At 50.7% G+C, this 22,503-nt stretch overlaps 1 long non-coding RNA gene across 8 annotated transcripts in view; it reads right to left on the reverse strand.

Annotated features, from left to right (window-relative positions):
* Positions 1-21,085: 21,085 nt before the first annotated feature.
* LOC109703414 (uncharacterized) overlaps positions 21,086-22,503 on the reverse strand; it is a 33,439-nt gene continuing 32,021 nt past the window's right edge. For all 8 annotated transcript variants that reach the window (XR_012446030.1, XR_012446028.1, XR_012446024.1 and 5 more), the window contains one exon: positions 21,086-21,412. This is a non-coding gene — a long non-coding RNA (uncharacterized lncRNA). The remainder of the gene's footprint in view (positions 21,413-22,503) is intronic.

The following is a 22,503-nucleotide window of genomic DNA, read 5'->3' on the forward strand; positions in this document are numbered from 1 at the left end:
GCACTGGACTCTTAGCTCAGGGAACCTGGAGGGCACACCTCTGTCCCTGCTTGGCATGGACTTCCCCTGGGTATAGCAGGATGAACAGATGACCCCTAACTGTCCCCGCAGCCCAGAATCTGAGGGCCACCAACTTCACCTGACAAGTCATAGCAGAAGATGGGAAAATAGGCTAAGGCTAAACAGGGAATCTCTCACCCAATAATCAGCCCCTTCGGGAGGAGGTGCAGACACCAACTAATGTGAGCACATTTACACACAGCCCTATGGGAGCCATCAGAGCAGTAGTGGCCCCTGCTCCCACGCCAGCTTCTCCTCTCCATCTATCCAGAAGGGGCTTTATCCCCACATACAGAGAAGACAAGCAGTCCCCAGGCCCAGAGGACAGCTACTACCAAAGCAAAACATTAGGTTATTATGGTTACACTTCCAGAAAACAAAAGTTTCAAAGAGCATAAAACAAAACTTTTTTTTTTCTCCTGGAAAAAAAAAAAAGTTGTCATTAAAGGACAAGCTAAGTAATGACCTCATGACCTGCACAAAAAAAGTGAAAGCCCAAGACCAATCCCTGGCTACTCTGGACAACAGGCTGCACATCTTGGTACACTCCAGCACACAAGCCCACCCACTGAAGGGTGCACCCACTTTCCAGCTTCACTGCCCTGCCCTGAGGTCCCCAACATCCAGTGGGGTCAAGGGGACAAAGGAGAGTCCAAGTTCCACCTTTGGCAATCCCACCTGTCACCTTCTTTCGCCATCTTCCTCCCCTGCCAGTCCACCTCCACAAGCTGCCCAAACACTCCAGCCTCCAGGTCTGGCACACTAGACCTGTTTCTAGAGCCTGCAACAGCACACACTTGTTAGCAGCCAACAACAACTCACCATCAGGTCCGGATTTGCCCATCCCTCCTGCGAGTGGCCAGGGGTTGAATTAGGGCTCCGAACACACGGCCCTGACACAGGGCTAGGAGCTCTGCCAGCTCCTAACAATCTGGCTGGAACAGAGGCAGGAGATCCCTTCCTTGTCTACCTGGATGGCCCCAGTCAGCTCCCATAGTAAGAAAGAGAAAGGGAAACCAGCATGCAACCCCCAAATCCCCCTACCCACCCCAAGCCTTTCTGCTGGCCCTATGGGTGCTCCTTCAGGCCCCATGACCGGCAGATATAATGTGAGACCCAGTGAACCTCCTCCAGACCTTCGTCCATCTTGCTGAGTTCAACGAGGATCACCATGTTCATCCTGACACCATGAAAGTCACAAGGTGAAAAGGTAGGGAGAGGAGTGCATGGGGAGAAGGGGTGAGGAAAGAGGGGGCAGGGCAGAGGTAGATGGGACAGATGGGAAGGGGAGGGGGAGGATGCCTGGGCCCCTCCTGTGTCTCTCTAATGGCTTCCCGCAGTGGCAAGGCCTTCCTAATAGCTGCCCATGTGTGCCTGGGCTGGCTGCTGTGGCTGGTTATTGCAGTTAAAGATGGCAATATCACGGAACTGGGTACGGGTCCCCTCCACATGCATGGACCTAAGTTAGTGGGGTACAGGGGACAGAGGCATCTGTGCCAGCTGCTCATGGTGCTGTCGCAGTGTCCATGGGCTCCCGGCCTGGGCAAGGCTGGCACAGAGGAAGAATGGGTGCCTGCTGACAGCCACTAGGGGACCCAGATTAAGAATGCTTGGGAAGATGGGAACTGTCTCTGGAAGGGCTCAGGGAGAGAGTAAGAGGCCGCCTGTGAGGGGCCTCAGCCTCCTGGTCATGATAAAGTCCTGGGTAGAGGCAGAGGCCCCTCAAGGAGACCCTCCTCCTGGGGCACTGGTGAGGGGCAGCCCTGCTCTGTCCCAGCTCTGCCCCCCAGTCCTGGGAATAAAGGCACCATCTCTCCAAAGTCTGCCCCTCTGTCCTGTGAGCCGGGTCCTCAGAGGGTCTGGTGGGAGTACAGCCTCAGCCCCCTGGGTGGGAGAAGCCTCAGGGCAGATCCAGACTATACCTCTGGCCTGTCTGCCCTCAGTTGCAGAGTCAGAAATGACCCTGGGCCCAGCCCCAGAAGTATCCATCAAGGGCATAGCCTCCCCTCGAAAGAGGGGCCTCAGAGATGGCCCAGCCCCAGGTCCTCCCCTCCAGTAACTTGGGGAGCTGCAGAAGAGAGAGAGAGACCGAGAGAGACAGAGAGAGAGCGCTCGCAGCATGCCAGGACAGTAGCAAGCTCGAGGACACGTCCCCGTGCAGCCCAGGGTGCAGAGGAGGGTCCGGAGGCTGCGTGCGGTTGAAGGGGATGAAGAAAGGCATCATATAGGAGCTGGATGACTGTGCAATCAACTCCTGCATGACGCCGTTCCCACCCCCCAACTACTGACTACGGCCGCGACCCTCCTCCCAGGAGGAAGCAATGCAAGCAGGCAGGTGAGACAGATGCCTGCCACTAGTGGTTAGAGCAGGGACAGCAAGGGTCAGCCAGCCCAGGCAGCACTTCCAAGTACCCATGGACCATGGTTCCACCTACACCCCCCTTCGTGGACTTGCCTCTTCCACCTTCCCTTAGCTAGGCTCCACACAGAGCCCCCAAGGGAGCCAGGCCAGGTGATGGAGGGAAAGGGATGGAGCATGGGGGTGGGGCAGAGTGCATGCTGGTCCAGGAGTGGTAAATGGACCTTGGAGCTTGATCCTGCCCATCCACAGCTTTTTCTTCCCAGACACTTCCACAGGATAGCCTTCTGCATCTTCTGCATCTGTGAAACTGGACTACGCTGGCTCCTCCAAGACCTAAAAAGGACTTCCAGGACCCAGCAGGACTGTAGAGTTTCCAGAGAGTACTTGTGACTTTGCAGCTGTTTATGGCGATGGGGGAGGAAGGAGGCAGCTAAAGGCTACCTGGTTTCTTTGAGGGTGATGAAAATGTTCTTGAATTGGCTGTGGTGATGTCTGCACAAACCTGTGAATAAACTAAAAAATCGCGAATTGTGCATCTTAACTGGTGGATTATATGTATGTAGATTATAACTCAATAAAGTTGTGCCAAAAAAAAAAGCTTCTCTTGTTCCTGCACTTTTTTCTCAGCCACCAAATCACCCTCCCTCCCCACCATCAGCCTGTCCTCACACCCCACACACCCACAGCACCACACCACACCCCTACCACTGTGGAGGCTGTCAGCAGACAGTTCTGAACACTGACCTAAGGCTACAAAACTCCCTGGAAGAGCGCAGGAAGGGAAACCTCCATGGAACAGAACTGCGGCCTTAAGAAAGGGCAGGAAGGGAGAAACTCAAGTGAGGAGGCACTCAATGTGACACACGGATGAAGAGGGGCTCAGTGTGACACACGGTGATGGGAGAAAGGAAGGAATCAATGTGGCACATGTGAAAGGGGCTCCATGCCACATGGAGAGAAAGGAGCTAAGTGTGACATTCATGGTGGAGGAGAGTTACGTAGTGCAAAGGAGAAAGGCAGGGGTCAATGAGACACACATGTAGAATGGGGGTTCTGTCACATGGGAGAATGGGAGACCTCATTGTGAGTCATGTAGAGGAGTTGTGTAAAGGAGGGACTCAATGTGACACAAGTAGCGGTAAGACTGTGTGACACATGGGACGGTAGAGAGGCTCAATGTGACTCAGACTGCATGAAACAAGGAAAGGCGAGGGGCTCAGTGAGATGTAGGAGGAATCCCCTGGTACACAGGATAAAGGAGGGGCTCGATGTGACACATAGGAAAAGAGGAACTCAGTATGACATGTGTGGGGGAGGGTTTCCATACACATGCAAACGAGGAACCCAATGTGATACATGTGGGGGAGGGGTGTGACACACAGAAGAGGGGAGAGGCTCAGTATATGTGGAGGAGGCATGCCATGATAGATGGGAGAGAGGAAGAACTAAATGTGACACATGTGGGGAAGGAGCTTGACATGACACACCTAGAGGATAGGTTCAATGACACAAGAAAGAGAAGGAAGTAAATGTGATGCATGCGGGAGGGGAGAGAGGAGGGAGTCAATGTGACACATGTATAAGTGGGTCTCAATATGACACACTGGAGATAGGAAGGTCTTCATGAGAGGGCACACATGGGGAAGAGGAGGGCTCAATGGGAAATAGGAGATAGGAGAGGCTAATGTGGAACAGCTGGAGGAGGGGCTCCATGACACACAGGACACATATAGATGGGGCGCTCCCTAAGACATATGAGAGAGGAGGAATTCAAAGTGACATATGGGAGAGAGGCAGGGTTCAATGTGACACACTAAGCTTCATCCAAGTAGAGAAGCTGCATGTGACTCATTGTGGGGGGAAGGCACCTCCATGACATGTGGATGACAAAAAAAATCAATGTGACACATGGTGGGAGGACTCCATGACACGTAGAAAAGAGAAAAAGCTTAATCTGATACATGTAGGAGGGTCTCCATGACACATGGAATACAGGTGGGGCTCCATGTGACACTCATAGAGGACGGCCTCCAAGACATTGGAGAGAGGGGCTCTATGTGACACATGGAGACTAGGGACTCCATAACATGTGGGAGAAAGGAAAAGCTAAATGTGACACATGGGAGAGAGGAGGGGCTCAATGTGGCACATGTGAAAGAGGGGCTCTAAGACAGATGAGAGAAATGACGGGCTCAATATGACACAGGAAGACTGAGTCTTGAAAAATGGGAGAGAGGAGAGGTTCAATGTGATACATGTTGGAGGGGGCTCCATGACACATGGCTGAGAGGAAAAGTTCAATGTGACACATGTAGAGGAGGGGCTCCGTGATGCATGAAATAGAGGTGGTGCCCCATGTGACACATGACACATGTAGAAGACAGCCTCCAAGACATAAGAGAGAGGGATTCTGTGTGACACATAGAGAATAGGAACTCCATGACATATGGGGGAAAGGAAAAGCTAAATATCACGCCTGCAGTGGAGCATCAACGTGACACTTGGGAGAGAGTAGGGGCTCAATGTGACATGTTTACTCCACCAGAATAGAGGAGCTCACAGTGACAAATGTAGAGGAGGGGCTCCGTGACACACAGATGAGGGGAAAAACTGAACGTGACCCACGTAGAGGAGGGACACCATGACACATAGAAAAGAGGAAAAGCTTAATCTGATAATGTAGGAGGGTCTCCATGACACATGGAATAGAGGCAGGGCTCCATGTGACACTTGTAGAGGATGGCCTCCAAGACATAACAGAGAAGAGGGATACTATGCGACACACAGAGAATAGGGACTTCACAACACATGGGAGAAAGGAAAAGCCAAATACAACACTTATGGAGGAAGGGTTTCATGACACACAAAAGAGAGACAGGTCCAATGTGACACATGTGGGGAGGAGTTCCATGACACGTGTGAGAGGAGCCACTGAACATGACATGGGTGAGAAGGGCTCCATGACACATGAGAAGAGATTCAGAGTGGCTCATGAGTGAAGGAGGGGTTCAGTGTCACCCATGAATGGGAGAGGTGTGTGATGTGCTACCTGGGTGAGGTGAGAGGCTTCAGTGGCACTCATGAGTGGAGGAGTATTTCAGTGTCACACATGAATGGGGAGGGGCTTAGTGTGACCCATGAGAGGATGAAGGTCCTCCACAGGACAAGAGGGACGTGGGGCTCTGTATGACACAAGTATTTCATAAGTGTGAAATGTGAGTGAAAGAGGGTCTCCATGGGACACATGGGTTAAATAGGGGCTCAGTATAAAGCAAAGGTGTGAGGAGATACTCCACATGACACATGAATGGAAGAGGATCTGAGTGTGACACATAGATGGGGACTCCACGTGTGTGGGGTGGGGGTCTGTGAGACACATGAATGAAGGAGACACTGCAAGTGACACATCAGTAAGGAAGGGGAAAGAATAAACCTGTGTGACACATGGGTGTTCCATGTGACAAACAAGGGAGGGAGGGACTGGGTGTGACATCAGAGGGAGGACTCAGTGTGACACCTGAATGGGGGAGGGCTGTGTGAAACATGAATAAGGACAGGGTTTGGGATTCCTTATGATAAATGGATGGAAAGGGGTTCAGCACGATGCATGAATAGGAGAAGGGGCTCAGTGTGCCACATGGGAAGAGGGAGGGTCTCTGTCTGACCAATGAGGAGGAGAGGGGATGGTGTGATACATAGTAGGAGTCAATGTTAAACATGAGAGGAATAGGGGCTTGGTGTGACATTTGAGAAGGGCTACGTGACAAACAAGAGGAGGGTGGGCTAAGTGTAACATGTGGGAAGGGCAGAGGAGTCACATTAACCATGCGTGTGGAAAGCATTCAGGATGCCCCTCGGGCTGGGTACTTCTGATAACATACTAGAGGGTAGGGATAAGGTGCAACACATGGGAAGGGTGAAGGATTGTATGACACAGAGTAGGGGAGGGATTGCTTGTGACACATGAGTAAGGGAGGAACTCAGTGTGACACACACACTGACGTGGGTGGGGGAGGGGCTCCAAGTGACACACACACACAGGAAGGTCTTTTTCCATAGGAGATAGGGAGCTGCTCGATGTGATACATGAGCAGGAGAGGGACTAAATGTGACATGACAGGGCTACTTGTGACAAATAGATGGAGAGGGGCTCAGTGAACTACCAGGGTGAAACAGGAGTGAAGGAGAGGCTTACTTGGGGAGAGCAGCCAGTGTGAAACACAGTGAAGAGAGGTGCTACAAGGACACAAGGGTTGGAGAGGGGCTCAGTGTGGCACAGAAGTGGGGGAACAGCTCAGGTTAATGCATAGATAGGTCCATGGGACTAATGAGTAGGGGAGGGGCTCATTATGGCACATCTGTGGAAGAGGAGCTCACTGTGACACAAGAGTCGGGGTAGGGTAAGGAAAGTGGCTTGATGTGATACATGAATAGAGGAGGGGCTCCTCTGGACACATTGCTAAGAGAGGAACTTAGTGTGACACAAGAAAAGTTTGTGATTGACAAATGTCTGAGTAAAGGGGGAGTTCTACGTGACACATGGTGGGAGGTGATCCACATGACACATGAGTGAAAGAGGGGCTCAGTGTGACACACAGGTGAGGAATGGGCTCAATTTAAAATGTGGCTAGGGTTTGGGGTTCCATGTTATGGCAGGCTAGATGTGACACAAGGATGAAGGAGAGCTATACGTGCCACATGACTGGGGAGGGATGGAATGTTACATGGATAGGAACTTGCTCAGTGTGACACATTAGGGGGCTCAGTGTAAAATGTTAAGGGAAAAGGAGCTACATGTGACACATGAGAGGGTGAGGATCTCAGTGTAAGGATGAGTATAGGACTATATAGTCATGGGGGTGGAGGGGGAACTCCAGGTGACAGGGGTGGGGAGCAACTTAGCATGAAACAAGGGAAGGCACAAGGGAAGGGGAGGAACCCAGAGTGAGGACATATGGTTGAGTTAGGACTACATATGACACATGGTAGAGGGAGGAATTTGGTGTTACACATGGTGAGGGGAGGGACATATGTGACAAACTCCTAGAGCAAGGTTCTCTTTGTGATCCTCCTTATGACCCAGGAGTGCAGGACACATGTGACACATGGATTGAGGACAGGGTTCCATGTGAAATAAGTGGGGAGGGTCTCAGAGTAACACTGGTGTGCTTAGTGTGGCCTGGTGGAAGGGGCTCAAGGTGACCAGTGTTCCATGGCTAGGAGAGCTCAGTGTGGTATACCAGTGGGGAAAAGCGGCTTCACATCACATGTGACATTGGTAGAGGGTTGGGCACCACCTGGCATAAATAGAGGGGCTTAGTGAGCAATCTTAAGAGTGTGAGAGCTCCTAAGCTCTCACAGGTGACAAAAAACTGGGAAAGACTTGGTATGACACACAGAGTTTCTGTATGACATATAACTGGATGAGGGGCTCGTGTGGCATGTGAGTTGCAGAGGGACTCACCATTACATGGGTGAGGCCCTGACATAGATGGTGACTTTCTCACCAGTGTAACATGGTGAGAAAGGGACTCCACGGACACATCGGTGGCGAGGGGGCTCAGTATGACAAAACAGTGAGGGAGGGGCACAGTGTGGTACATGAATGGGGAGTCTGTGAGTCACATGGGAGGAAGAAGGACCTCTATATGACATAATAGTGAAGGACACATGAGTGTGAGAGGAGCTTGGTGTGACAAATTGGTAGGGTGTTAGGCTATGTGTGACACATGACTACATGTGACACATGAATGGGGCAGGACTAACTGTGACATATGATAAGATATGATATTTTTGTGATACAAGGGTGGGGGAGGGGCTCAGTGTGACATCTGTGTGGGGAGGGACTCTGAGGGGAGAGGAACTCTGTGTGTCAAATGGAGTAGAGGATGGAACTCAACATGACACAACATCAGGGGTTCTGTGTTAGACAACAGGAGGAAAGGCTCAATGAGACACGTGAGCATGGAAGGTCTTGGGTGTGCAACACAAGGTTCTGTCTGAGATGAGGGAGGGATTTAGTGTGATGAACCCAGGTGACATGAGTTGAAGAGGGATTTAGTGTGACACATGACCCTTGGTGTGATGTGTGGATGATGGGAGAGGCTCACTGTAATACACGGTTTGGAGGAAGGTCTACGCGTAATATGGTGGAGGGTTAGATCAGAAACACTGGCAGAAGAGGGACTGCATATGACTCACGAGAGGGTGAGGGGCCGAGTGTGACGAGGGTAGAGGACAAACTCTGTCACGAGTGGGATGGCACTCATGTGACTCACAGGAGGGAAGAGAAAGTGTGTGACGTGATTGGAAGAGAGATTTGGTATGACCAAAGAGGGGCTCAGGTTAACAGGTGGGTGCAGGAGCCCCATGTGACAAATGAGTGGAGGAGGGGCTTAGTGGGACAAATGGGGCTCTGTGTGCAACATGAGTAAGGGAGGGGCTCAGTGCAACACATCCCAGGATGGAGTGTCACACATGTGGAAGGACTCCATGTGACACATGGTTGGGGTAGGGTTGAGTGTGATATGGATAGGGAGAGGTACTCTGTGTAACACATTAGTGGAAAAGGGGTTCCATATGATTCATGAATAGGGGAGGGACTCATTGTGACACATGTGGGAGGTACTCTGCGATAGATGGGTGAGGGGAGAAGGTCTGTGTGACACAGGGACAGGAGAGGTCTCAAGTGTGTCACATGCAAGGGGAGGGAGCTCCATATGGCACAGGACGTAGGAGTGGAGGGAACACAACATGACATGAGACCAGAGGTTCTGTGTGAGACACCAGAATAAAGGTTCAATGGACACCTAAGCATGGAGGGTCCTGGGGGGAGGAGTTTTATCTGAGAAGAGTGGGGGAAGGTCTCAGTGTAATATATGGGTGGGGTGAGGTGCCCCGTGGATCACATGGATGGAATAGGGGCTCAGTTGTGACACACGCATAGAGAAAAGGCTCCATGTGATATAAGATCCTCAGTGTGACCCTCTGGGGAGAAGCTGTGTATAACAAAATGTGGGAGGAGGGGCTCTGGTGACCCATTAGGGGGAATCAATGTGAAATGTTGGTGGAAGAGGGGCAATGTTGACTCATAAGACCATCAGGACAGCATGACACATGGGTGGGAGAGGGTCACAGTGTGACACCTGTGTGGGAAGTGCTATGTGAGATAATGAACAAGGAAGGGGCTTACAGTGACACATTAGGGGTGGGGCTCAGTGTGCCACATGGACAGAGAAGGGGCTCAACATGACACACAGGGGCTGAAGGGGCACAGTGTGTTAAGTGAGTGGAGGAGGAGCTCAGTGTGACACTAATGAAAGAAAGGCTGTGTATGGCACAGGAGAAGGTGAGGGGCTCAGTGGGACATGTGGGTGGAGAAGGAATTCCATGTGATTGAGTCCATGACTCAGTGTGATGTACAACTGAGGGAAGGGTCTAAATGTGCTACACAAGTAAAGGTAGGATTCAGCATGACACAGACTGGGGGCCTTGATATGACACATCAGAGGAGGAGGTGTTTGATGTGACACATGAATAGATGAGGGGCTCAGTGTGACATGTGGGGGACTGACTGTGAGACACAAGTGATATGTGGGTGATATGTAGGTGGTGGGAGGGTTTGAGTGTTATATGAGTCGGGGGGAGGTCTACTCATGGCACATTGTGGGACTAAGTGAGAGGGCAGGAGAAGATGAGGAGCTCAGTGTGACCAGGGGTGGAAGAGGTACATGTGACACATGGGAAGGGAAGAGACTCGGTGTGACACCAGATAAGGGAAGAGGTTCAGTGTAACATGAGTTAGAGAGGAACTCATATGAATGGAGGAGGGCCTTAGTGTGACACAGGGAGAAAGGAGTGACACGCAAATGGGAGAGGTGTTCACTATGACATGTAAGGAGTGGCTCTGTATGGCACATTAGCTGGGGAAAGGTTTAGAGTGACCTAGAGGAAGCTTGGTGTGACAAATTAGTATAGGAAGGACCAAATGTGATAAATGAGTGTGGGAAGAGATCAATGTGACACACAGTGGAACTGGAGCTCCATGTGACATATGGGTAGGGGGAAGGGACTCTGTGTCACACATAGTGGAGAAGGCACTTAAGTGACACATGGGTGGGGAGGAACACATGGGTAAATGGAGGGGCTGCATGTAACACTTGAATAAGAGAGGGTCTCAGTGTGACACAAGTGAGGGTAGAGTCCATGTGACAATTCGGTGGAGGAGAGGCTCAATATGAAACAAGAGTGGGGGCACTTAGTGCAACATATAACTGCAGAAAGGACACAGTTTGACACATGAGTATAGGCAAGGGCCCATGTGACCAATGGGGAGAAGGGTGCACAGTAGCCCATGAAGACATCTCAGTGTGACAAAAAAAGTAAGAGAGTTCTCCATGTGACACATTAGTAGGACCAGACTCAGAATGACACATGAGTGGATATGGCACACAAGAGGGGAGGGACTTGAGGTTACATGGGTAGTGAGAGAGGTTCAGTGTGGCACACTATGAGGTTAGAGACTGAGTGACACATGGTTATGTCAGGGCCTCAGTGTGGCACATTAGAGTGACACACTAATAAAGGAGGGGCAAAGTATAACACAAGTGGGGGAGGAGCTCACTGCAACTTGTGACGAGGGCTCAGTGACACATGAGTGAAGGAGATGTTCTTGTGACAGAGGAGTGAAGTAGGGACTCACTGTGACACATGAATGGGGAAGGAGCTTTGTGTGACACACAAGTGGGGGAGGGGCTCAGTGTGACACGTGGGTGGGGGATTCTGTGTGTCACACAGGGGAGGAAGATGTTCAGGTGACACATGGTGGGGAGGGACATAGTTTGACAAGAGTGAGAAGCTCCACGTGACACATGAGTGGTTGATGAGGTTGGTGTGACACACAGAGAGGAGCGTGGTATGACAAGTGATGTGGAAGAAACTCAGTGTGATAGGATGAGACCTGTGTGATACATAACTGGTGATGGGACCCAGTGTAACACATGGGGGGACAAGGCCTGACACATGGATGGGACACAGGGCACAGGACCCTCGGTGTGATACACATTACAGGAGCCAGTGTGAAACATTGGAAGAGGAGCTGCGTATGACCTTGAGAGGGTGAGGAGGTCAGTGTGACACATGAATGGAAGAGGGTCTCAGTATGATGTGTGAGGTAAGGGGTCTGTATGACACATGAGTAGAGGAGGAGCTTAGAGTGACACATTAGGGTCAGGGTTCAGTGTGACACAAGAGAACACCTAGTGGCCCCCTTCCAAGAGGAATTACAATATCCTGGGGTAAAGTGGGAGGCCAGAGGCTACCTGAACCCCAGAGACCCCAAAGAATCTCCACAGCTATCCAATTCTGATTCCAAATCAAATAAAACTTGCAAGTGAACAACACTGCAAGTTCACAGAGTTCACCCAGCAGCAGCATACTCCATTAGCAACTCCAAAACAGCCCCCAAAGACCACCACAGCCCCCCATACTGAGTACGTGCTAGCCCTTAAAGGGACCCTTAAGATATCTGAGCCCACCCTTCCCAGAACATTCAAGTCTTCACAGACACCAGAGGGTCCCAGACCTAGAAACTTCCAAAATGGTATTTACTACCCATTCTGGCACAGACCTGAATATCAACAGATAAAACAATTCCCTTAATCACCATCATTTCAGAGCCCCAAAGTGCATTGTTAGCCACCCAATGAACCCCAACAAAGTGGACATCCAGGAGGCCGACCCAGAGACTGGGGTGCAGAGTGCAATGGAGCAAAGCTATGGGGGTGGGGGCTGGAAGAGAGCAATCTAGCAGGACGTGAGTTTCTGGCACCACTGCTGTGACATGCCACAGCAGGGGACAAAGAAGAGACATGCGACCTCTCCTTGTAGACTCTGCTGGGCAAGACCTGGGTTGAGCAAACACCCCAAACTCCTGCTCTCCACAATCAAGTGTCCTCCTGTGCACCCCAGCACAGGCTCTCCTGCTGTCCACCAGCTCACGTGCGTCTCCCCGAGGCGTGCACTCCCAAGGGCCATGTCCATCTACACGATGCCTGGCACAGGACCTGGCACACAGTAGACCTTCACCGAATATGCAAACGAATGAATGAAAGCCTACCATGTACAAGGCCCTGGAGGCCAGAATGAGCCCCGAAGCGAGGATGATGGAGGTGAGGTGGGTGATGGAGGCTAGGCTGGCCAGAGATGAGATGCTGTGCCCAGGATGACAGGCCAGATGGATGTGATGGGAGTCATGATGATGGAGTCCATGGTAACAGACATGCATGAGATGGAACCCCCAGCAGAAAAGACAAGAGGGCAGGAAGAGGAAGCCAGAGCCCAAAAGCTGGGCCTGAAAACCTCTGAGGGTCAAGGCTGGACACATGTCTAGCCTGACCTCCCCTCCCATCCCACCCACTTGCACTTAGAACACCCACCTTGTGTGATGCTCAGAGAAATTTTGAGGCTGAGAGTCCTACCAGTGAAAACAGCAAATGCCCTAAACAGGGCTTGAAAAGTTCTGCTTACAGATCCCATATCAGAATTCTGCAAAGCCACCTATCTCCTCCCACATCCCCCAGCCCAGTTTTCAATAGGCAACAAAACGTCCACATCCAATTTAAAGAGTTGCAATGAATGTGGCCCCCAATATATAGTCCAATAGACACGGCTGTGTCACAACTTCACAGCTGCACATGAAGACCTCACTGGTAAAACAATCAGGCAAGACGCTTTTCAGAAAAACTCTACTGTCATTTGTGACCCTTTCCCATTTGAATCAATGTGATCATATATACTAAGACAAGTGTTTCACCTCTGGATTCAGAAGCTGGGGAGGATGCATTGCCTCACCTGCTCGGGAAGGAGGTAGGGATGGGGTAGAAAACTAACCTGGTGGCCAAGTGGATGGTGCTGCATCTTTGTAGAGTGCATGGGGGCACAGGTGTCATCTGGGTCCAAGGATCTGTTGAGGATGTGGTGTAGCAGCAGAGCTGAGAAGGTCCCATCTGGTCCTAAGGTTCCCAGGCCAACTCAACAGAGTGACAGTCACCCCAGGAAGTGGCTCGGGAGGTTGGGGAGGCTAGAGAGGCTGGGACATGGGCACAGGCAGGACCCAGCCTGCACCTTGCTTCACCCTTTCTTGTCCTACAGGCTGTTCCAGAAACTTGAAATGAGGGTGTGAGAGCTGGCGGGAAGGAGCTGGTCAAAACCCCAGACAAGGGGGTAGGAGCTGGATGGTGGGCATAAGGTTCCACTCCAGGACACAGGAAGGAGAAGCTGGCTGGGTGGAGCTGCTGAGAGGGTGTTGGCAGCTCACAGGGGAGGCACCTCACTACTGCTAGCAGCTGGGGTCAGCCCAGCCTCACCTGCTCTGCCAGAAAGAGGTAGTGGAGAAGGAAACTGGGGCCATGGTGGGGGGAGAGGCAGACAATCACTCAGGTGTCTTAGGGAACACAGATGGGCTAGTGGACAAAGCCACAGGGAGCTCATGGCATGGATGGGTCTGGGGAGGGGGTCTGGGGGAAGCAGATATGGAATTTGTGCATTCAGGGCATCTGGGTTTGGGAAGGATCCATTCAGTCTCTTCTTTCTCCCAGCCACTCTCCACCATCTTTCGCTCTCTCTCTCTCTCTCACTCACACACACACACACACACACACACAAGCACACACCAGCACAGGCATGCTCTCAAGCAGCACATGCACCCACATGCATGCACACACAGGCAGGTACACATCCACCCCACCCACACAAGCTAGGGCCCCTGATCCTAACATGGGCTAGTGGGCATGGGAGCCTCTCCACTCCATGCCAATGAGGCACCTACCCAGTACTGAAGTTCTGCATGAGCTGGGGTGAAGGGGTAGGACTAGTCCCTGGACAGGTGACCCAAGTGGCAGATTTTGCAGGTGACAAGGGAACAGGGCTAGGTGGGCCATAAGGTCCAGCCCTTTGGGAGGTCACACTCAATCCTAAGTAAGATCAAGTCCCAGACTGACTTACTCATCCTATGCCCCAGAAGGTCAAGTCTGGGGTGCACCAGGGGGAAGGGGGATCCTCCTAGAATATTCAGGAAAGGCCCCTCCCAGCCCCTGGAAAGGGGATTCTATTCCCGCTATGAACACCTAAGAATTCCCAGCTTGCCAAAGGGTCTCTACCTCTGATGCCCAGCCCCCACACAGGCATCTCCACTCACTCCTTTCACCATCAACCAACACCAAGCAAACAGATAAAGTGCTTTGTAAAGTGCAGGTATATAGGCAATGCTCCAAACTCCCTGCCAGCACCCACCCCCTCCCACCAGCCCTCCTCCATGTGAGAAGCCAGGTCCCTGGTGAGCCCGTAGGAGTGCTGCCTGCACCCTGCCCAGTGGACCCACCTTGCTGTCCAGCTGCCCCATGACAGTATCACCAAAGTTTCCAGCACACAGTAGGTGCTCAATAAGTACCTGTTGAGCTAAATTAAGTTGACACCAAACACCCACACCTCAACCCAGGGCAATCCACAGTTTGAGTGGCTCAGAGCTGCAGGAAAGCAGCTGTGGGCCATCTGAAAGCCATGGCTACCACAAGAGCCTATGCAATAGCTCTATGGGGCAGAGTGGGGTTTTCTTTTCTTCCCAGAATTCATCCTGACTCTTCCTGGCAGCTAGACACTGGCCTGATCTCTACTGCCTGCCTCTCTGCCCTCCCAACCCTTCCACACCCACCTGACCACTGTGGGCATGGCCTCCACCAAGGGCGTGAACTGCCATTCAGTCCTGCTTTTCTGGAGGCCTACACTGGATTCCCATGTCACTGAATAATATGCTTACAAGATTGTTGGGTCTGGAAGTGGGAGAAGTGGGGAGGGCACCATTAGAAGCAGCAGCTCTTGAGGTTGCAGGTACTGAAAACAGCCCTGCTTAAGAGGTGCTGAGGACAGCTCCTCACATACCTGCCTGCCCCAACTCATGTCTCTGAAAGGGCAGTCACCAGTGAGGACAAGAGGACAAGCTCACTGTGCCTTGGGATTGGTCCCCTGGAACCCACCACCTGGTCCTGAATCCTGTGGCTCACAGAGGCCAGGTGAGCAACATAGACAGGTGACCCCCACACTTGTTGAAGAATGCTCCTTTAATAGGCTGGAGAAGGACAAAGTGAATGATGGGGAAACTGAGGCCCTAGGGGAAGAGTCAAAGAAAAACTGGGGCTGGACCTGACATCCAGACTCCCAGACAGGAGGGGCTGGGTCCTACTCTCTAACCTCTCTTCTTTTCTTCTCCTTTCTTTTCATTTTATGGGGTGGAACTCAGGGCCAATCACACATGCTGGGCAAACATTCTACCACTGAGCTGCACCCCCAGCTCACAACCTCTCTTAAGTCAGGGGACTCTGCCTGGTGATCTACAAATTCTTCCTGTCCTTCTACTTCTGTGACATTTCTACGTCTGAGCCCTGTGCCTGCAGCTGATGACTTTATGGAGTAGACTTCATATTTTCTTCACAAACCTCATTAGCTGGGCTCACCGGTTCTGCATTTGGCTTCAGAATCTGTTGTGGAAACTTCTAGGAAATTGGCAATGAGTGATTCTAATAATTCCTGCTTCTTGGAAATCTTCTAATTTGGCCAAATGAAAGTGAGGGTGGGACAAAGCAGTCCTCGAAGACGATGTTGCTTTCCTTCCATTCCAGGTCTAGAGTTTCAGTTCCCCATAAAAGAAGTTCTTGTGCACGTAGTTCCAAATTATAATGAGTTTCCAGGAAATGTCACCAAAATGATGTTGGCATCACCAGGGTGTGTTTTTCAAGAATTCTTGCTAGTTTCTACTTTTCTTCCCAACTCTAGTTGAATAAGTCATTTTCTGGGATATGCTATTGGAACCAGGGAGGAGTAGCATAAATGATAAAATCAGGTTCTCAGAAGTCCCCAGTCTAAAGCTTTCAGGGTTTGCATGTCCAGAATAACACTGGGACACTCTCCTCTCGACTGTGACATTTGTCATCACTTTGACTGAATCTATCCATGACTTTCTTACAGTTTCTAAGCAAGTCAGTATTTTGGGTCTTATGTTTTTAAAAGGTGAAAGACTTATATGATCTGAAGAGAACCCAGAGTATGGCCTTATATCTTTGATTGCCATCTCTCAAACTCAGTAGACAGTCTGGTATCAACAGAGTTCTTGGAAGACAAGAGATACCATCAAGGTACACAGAGCAGGACTCCACCCAAACACAGCTCCATCTGGGATGTTAGTGTCCATGCCCTCATCTATTTGGGGGGGGGGGTCTCCTTTTCCTCTTGTACTGTCTTCACACTCATCCTAATGGCCTTGCCCTGTCCCCAGTCCGAACCTTGATGAGCTTCCATTGCTGGAAGGTGGCAATCAGATCTGACCAACCTGACACTGCAGCTTCACACCAGGCTGGCAAGTGGGTGTTTAGCACCTTCTGCTGGGAGAGGAGCTAAGCCGCAGAAACTAGCTTGGGTTACATTCCAGATCCAGCCAACTTGGCAGCCCTGTGGGGTCAAAGCTGTGTGTGAACAGCCATGAGTCCAGCACAACCAAAATGCATAAAACAGGGTGGCCCTAGAGCATTACACACTCATGGACAGGCACTGTTTAAAGTGTCGCATCTACAATCCATGACTTCAGCTGCCAGGTTCTTCCTAATATTCATCCTCCTACCTGGATTCCCCTCTCCACATCTCACCTTCTGCAACTGGACCCATCTTTCTTGCTAGTGTTGCTACTCAAGAAAGCTGAAGGCAGTCCACAATGGGGAGCACAAGTATCTTTTGTCCTTTCTAGTCTCAAGTCAAACTTTGACTGCATCAATCCTACCCATGGTTTGGGCATTGGAGTTATTGTAAGAAACTGGATATGGAGCATTAGTTCTAGAACAACAAGGAGTTCACTCTTGCCAGACATCTGAGTTTCATCAGAGGTTAGAGATGGATTCTCAGCTCTAGAACATCAAAGAGGTCACTCTTTCTGGATATTGGAGTTTTAGCAAAGGCTGGAAGTAGACGCTTAGCTCTAGAACATCAAGGTGATCTTTCTGGACATCTGAACTTCATCAGAGGTTGTAAATGAAGTCACAGCTCTAGAACATCAAAGCAATCCCTCTTACTGGACACCTGAGCTTCATAGTGTCTGAAACTGGAATCCTGGCTCTAGAACATCAAGATCTCTCTTTGTAGATAACTCCGAAGACGTTGTTCTGGACATCTGAGATTCATCAATGACTGGAGGTAGAGTCTCAGTTCTAGAACATCAAGGAAGTTCCTCTTCCCAAACAACACAGCTTCATAGAAGCTGAACTGGAGTCTGGCTCTAGAACACCAAGAAGTCTCTCTTTCTAGACAATTGAACTTCATCAGAGGCTGAAACTGGAGTCTTACTTAGCTCTAGAACAACAAAGCAGTCTCTAGATGTATGAGCTTCATTGGAGGCTGGAGATGGAGAATCAGCTCTAGAACATCACACAAGTCTCTTTTTCTGGACATCTGAATTTCAAAGGCTAGATGTGGTGTCTCAGCTCTAGAACAAAGAGTCTCCTCTTTTTGGACATCTCAGCTTCTTAGAGGCTGAAGCTGGAGTACTGTTTCTAAAACATCAAGGTAGTCTTTTTCTGGACATCTGTGCTTCATCAGAGGCTGAAACTGGAGTCCTAGCTCTAGAATATCAAAGAGGCCTCTCTAGACATCTGAGCTTCAAAGGCTGGATGTGGAGTCTCAGCTCTAAAACATCAAAGAGGCTCCTCTTTTCTGGACACCCAAGCTTCACCACAGTCTGCAGATGAAGTTATAGCTCTAGCACATCAAAGAGGCTCCTCTTTCTGGACATTTGCGCTTCATATAGACTGAAGCTAGAGTTATGGTTCTAGAACATCAAAGTCTGTAGACATCTGAGTTTCACCAGAGACTGGAAATGGAATCTCAGCTCTAAAAAATCAAAGAAGTCCCTCCTTCTGGATGTATGAGTTTCATCCAAGGCTGGAGGTAGAGTCTCAGCTCTAGAACATCAAACAGGTCAGTCTTTCTAGACATCTGAGCTCCATCAGACTCAGAATCTGGAGTCCTGGGCTCTAGAACATTAAGATCTCTCTTTCCAGACAGCTGAGCTTCATTAGAAATTGGAACTAGAGTTTCAGTTCTAGAACATGAATAAAATCCATTTTTCTGGACCTCTGAACATCACTGGAGATCATAGGTACAGTCTTGGGTCTAGAACACCAAGGAGGATAATCTTTCTGGACATCTAAGTTTCAAAGAGTAGCTGGAATTTTAGTTCTGTAAAGCCAAGAAGGTAAGTACCTCTTTCTGGACATCTGAGCTTCATCAAAGCCTGAAGATGGAGTTCTGGCTCTGGATCATCAAAGAAGTTTGTTATTGAATGCCTGAGCTTTGCCAGAGGCAAAGTTCCTGCTCTAGAATGTCAAGGAGGTCTTCTTTCTAGACATCTGAGCTTCATTGAAGGCTGAAGGTGGAGTCCTAGCCCAGATGTTCCTCTTTCTAGACACCTGAGCATCACTGGAGACTGAAGCCAGGGTCCTAGTTCTAGAATGTCAATGGAGTCCTCTTGTCAGGCATCTGAGCTTAAAAGGTGGGAGGCAGAGTCCTAACTCTAGAACATCAAAGAGTCCTTCTTTCTGAGAATCTGAGCATCATCAAAAGCTTAGAGGTAGTCTTGGCTCTGCATATCAAGGAGGTCTGTCTTTCTGAATGCCTGAGTTTTTCCAGAGCCTGGATCCAGAGTTCAAACTTTAGAACATCAAGGGTGCTTCAACTTCACTGGAAGATGGAGCTTGGTTTCAGCTCCAGACCATTAAGGAAGTCCTCTTCATAGACATCTGACTTTTATCAGAGACTGGAGCTGCAGTCTCAGCTCTAGATGTCAAGAAAGCCCCTCTTTCTAGACATCTGAGCTTTATCAGAGGCTAGAGCTGAGTCCTGGCTCTAGAATGTCAAGGAAACCCATCTGAACCCCATTGGAAGCTGTAGCTGGATTCCGACTCTATAACATCAAGGAGGTCCCTATTTCTGGATGCCTGAACTTCATCAGAGTTCGAAGCTGGGATATCAGCTCTGGAAAAAGAGAGGACTCATTCTTAATGCCCAGGGTTTGTCAGAGACTAGAGCTGGGGTCCTCGCTCCAGGACATCAAGTGGGCTCCTCATTCTGGATAGCCAAGCTTCATCAGAGGCTGGAGCTCAGGTCCCAGGACTAGAGTCCCCGCTTGTATGCTCGAGGTTTGTCAGAGGGTGGAGGTGGAGTTTCTACTGTAGAATGTTAAGGAGATCTCTCTTTCTGGATATCTGAGCTTCATCGAAGGCTAGATCTGGAGTCTCAGCTCTGGGACATCAGTGGGAGACTCATTCTGGAAACTTGAGCTTTATTGGAGCCTCTGCTAACCACAAGCAGGACTCTTGGCGCCTCTTGGCTGAGCATGGAATCATCTAGTTGGGACATACTCTAGAAGCACTTCTTCCTCTTCTCACTGCTGTCTGGACTGTCTCTCAGCAGTCTTGGGTCTCTCATGCTGGACCATGGCCTGGTCCCTAAAGTTGTACTTTCAGCAAAGCAGTCATGCTCAGTCCTGTGCACTGACAGACGGACTTGCCTACAGGTCTCTTGAGGCTCCTCTCTATGAGGAGGAGGTGGAGGCAGGAAAGAGAAAGGAGAAGAGAGGTAGAAGAAAAAAGGAAAGAAAAGTATGGGGAGGAGGAAGAAGGAGAAGCAAAGAGGGAAGAAGAGGAAGCAGGGCATGGGCGGGGTAGTGGTAGTGGTGGCAACAGCTGTGGTGCTAGCAGTGGTAGTGGTGGCCATGGTGGCAGTAGTCGTGGTGGCAGCTGTGATGGTGGAGGCCATGGTAGCACTGACATGGTGGCAGCTGTGGTGGTAGTGGCTATGGTAGAGCTGGCCACAATGGTGGCGGTGGCCATGGTGGCAGCTGTAGTGGTGGTAGCCGTGGTAAGAGTTGGCCATGGTGGCAGCTGTGGTGGCAGTGGCCAGCCTCTCCCTCTTGACCGGGAGGGTATTCATGTCATCTGTTCCAGCAAAGCCAGGATCCACCTAAGCTCAAGCCCAGTATCCTCCCCCTGGATCCCCACTGCCTCTGCTCAGCCCCAACCACTTCTAATCAGGCAGCCTGACCTGCCTTCCCCTGTCAGTCAGTAAATGAAAGACCTATCTCCCCAAGATTGGCAGGAGAGGGTCTGAGGATCTGCCTCAGTGGCCCCCTCAGAGATCTGGTCAGGAGCCATTTTTATGGAACAAGGTTTGGCCCAGGGTTCCAGTCTGCTGGCCCATAGGGGCCATGACGACCCCTCAGCCAGGCCCCTGGAACATCAAGGAGAAGAGGTGGCAGAAGAAAACTCACAACCCTGCAGCAGTCCTCTTGGAGCTCCTGGGACCAGAGCAGCAACCCCCTCAGCCTCTAAAGCCAGACTTCCTCCACTTCCTGTTCTGCCTCCTTTCAAAAAGGAAACTGGCAACCTGGGAGCTCGAGGGGAAGAAGGCCAGGTGGGCACTTGTTCATCTAAACACACATCAAACACAGGACTTCCATGAGGCTGACTTCACTCCAGTGCCCCTGCCTCCATCACACTGCAAAAGGAAGTCCCCAAAGACAGAATGCCTGTCATTCCCCCCTCCTTGTATGAGTAGCACACCCATCACTACTTTGGTTAAGACAAAAAACATTTATTGAGACAAGTGGGCGTGCCAAGCCCTTTGGTTCTAAACCATATTGCAGCAGCCTCACAACAGTCCTGTGAGGTAGGTGTCCCGGCCTGTTTCATAAGTGAGGACAATGAAGAGTCAACAGCTCCCCGAGTCTCAGGGTTCATGGGGGATGATGGAGGTCAAGGCTACACGCCTGACCCCCAGGTCAGCGCAGTCCATCAGTCAGAGGGTGAGTCTCTATAAGGGGAGGCCCCGGTCCAGAGTCTTGGGTCCAGTCTGTCCCGTGGGAATGTGTGCAGGGTGTCCCCGTAGCTGTGGAGGCTGAGAGAGACACAGCTGCAGATGAAGTTCACCTACTCTTGGTCCCACTTGCCAGCAAGAGTTCTCATGCATTGGGCAGGCCGGGGAGGGAGAGGACAGACAGCCCTCTGCTCAGGAGACCTGGGCCATGTGGGAGAAGGCCTGGCTTCTGGGCAGCCATGGGGGCAGGGCAGCACCCAGCTACAGCTCCTGCCCTCACAACCCAGGTCTAGAACACCTGGCCTTTCTGAAAACTATCCCCAGGTCTTCTACCCAACCTATTACCTATTAAATGCTGGTGTTTACATAACAACTTCAGCCTCAGCCTCTGGGGAGCTTCTAAACATTCTCCCTAGACTTCCTCCCACTTTTGCCTCAACTTCCCCCCTCAACAAACCTATTGAATCTTGCTATTTAGAAGCAAACCCTTCCCTCCATCCCTGTCTCCCCAGGGCGGGCCAGGTGCTGCCCCCAAACCCTCCATTCTGCCCAAGTGTCATATGGACCAGCAATTTCAGGGAGCATGGAATATTCTGCACCCAGTGCCTGGTGGCCAACTCCACATAAATGCAGACCCCTCAGAAGGGTAGGACCTGGGGCATCTGTGTATCAGGTAACAAAACATTTATCTTTACACAAACAATCTCATTGGATCCCACAATAACCGTGCCAGGTAGGTATGACCATTTCCAGGGCAAACCTGCCCAGGCCACACATTTAGTAAGGGGCTAGGGTGACCTCAAACCCAGACCTTGGTTCTCATGAGCCAGCATTTATACAGGGGCACAGAGGGTAACATTGTCAGGACTGGAGCCATCAGGAGTGGAAACCATCACCAATCACTCTCATTTGTACAAGTGGGAAAACTGGAGCTCAAGATGGTTCAGATAGCCTGCCTAGAGCACTCAGCTGGACCCAAATGAGCAAGACCCCCAGAGCCACATCCCTGGGCACAGGCCCATGTTCTGTTCCACAAGCAGAGACTCCTCTGGGCCCCCACAGAGTCTTCACAGAGAAAACACACCCCACTCTTTAAATAAAAGTAGGTCCATCAGCCAATTTGCCTAACTCTTCCTATCCACTTAACCCTGCCCTCCTTTCAGGAAGCAACT

The sequence above is a fragment of the Castor canadensis genome, chromosome 3 (assembly GCF_047511655.1).
Source record: "Castor canadensis chromosome 3, mCasCan1.hap1v2, whole genome shotgun sequence".
NCBI classification, from domain to species: Eukaryota; Metazoa; Chordata; class Mammalia; order Rodentia; family Castoridae; genus Castor; species Castor canadensis.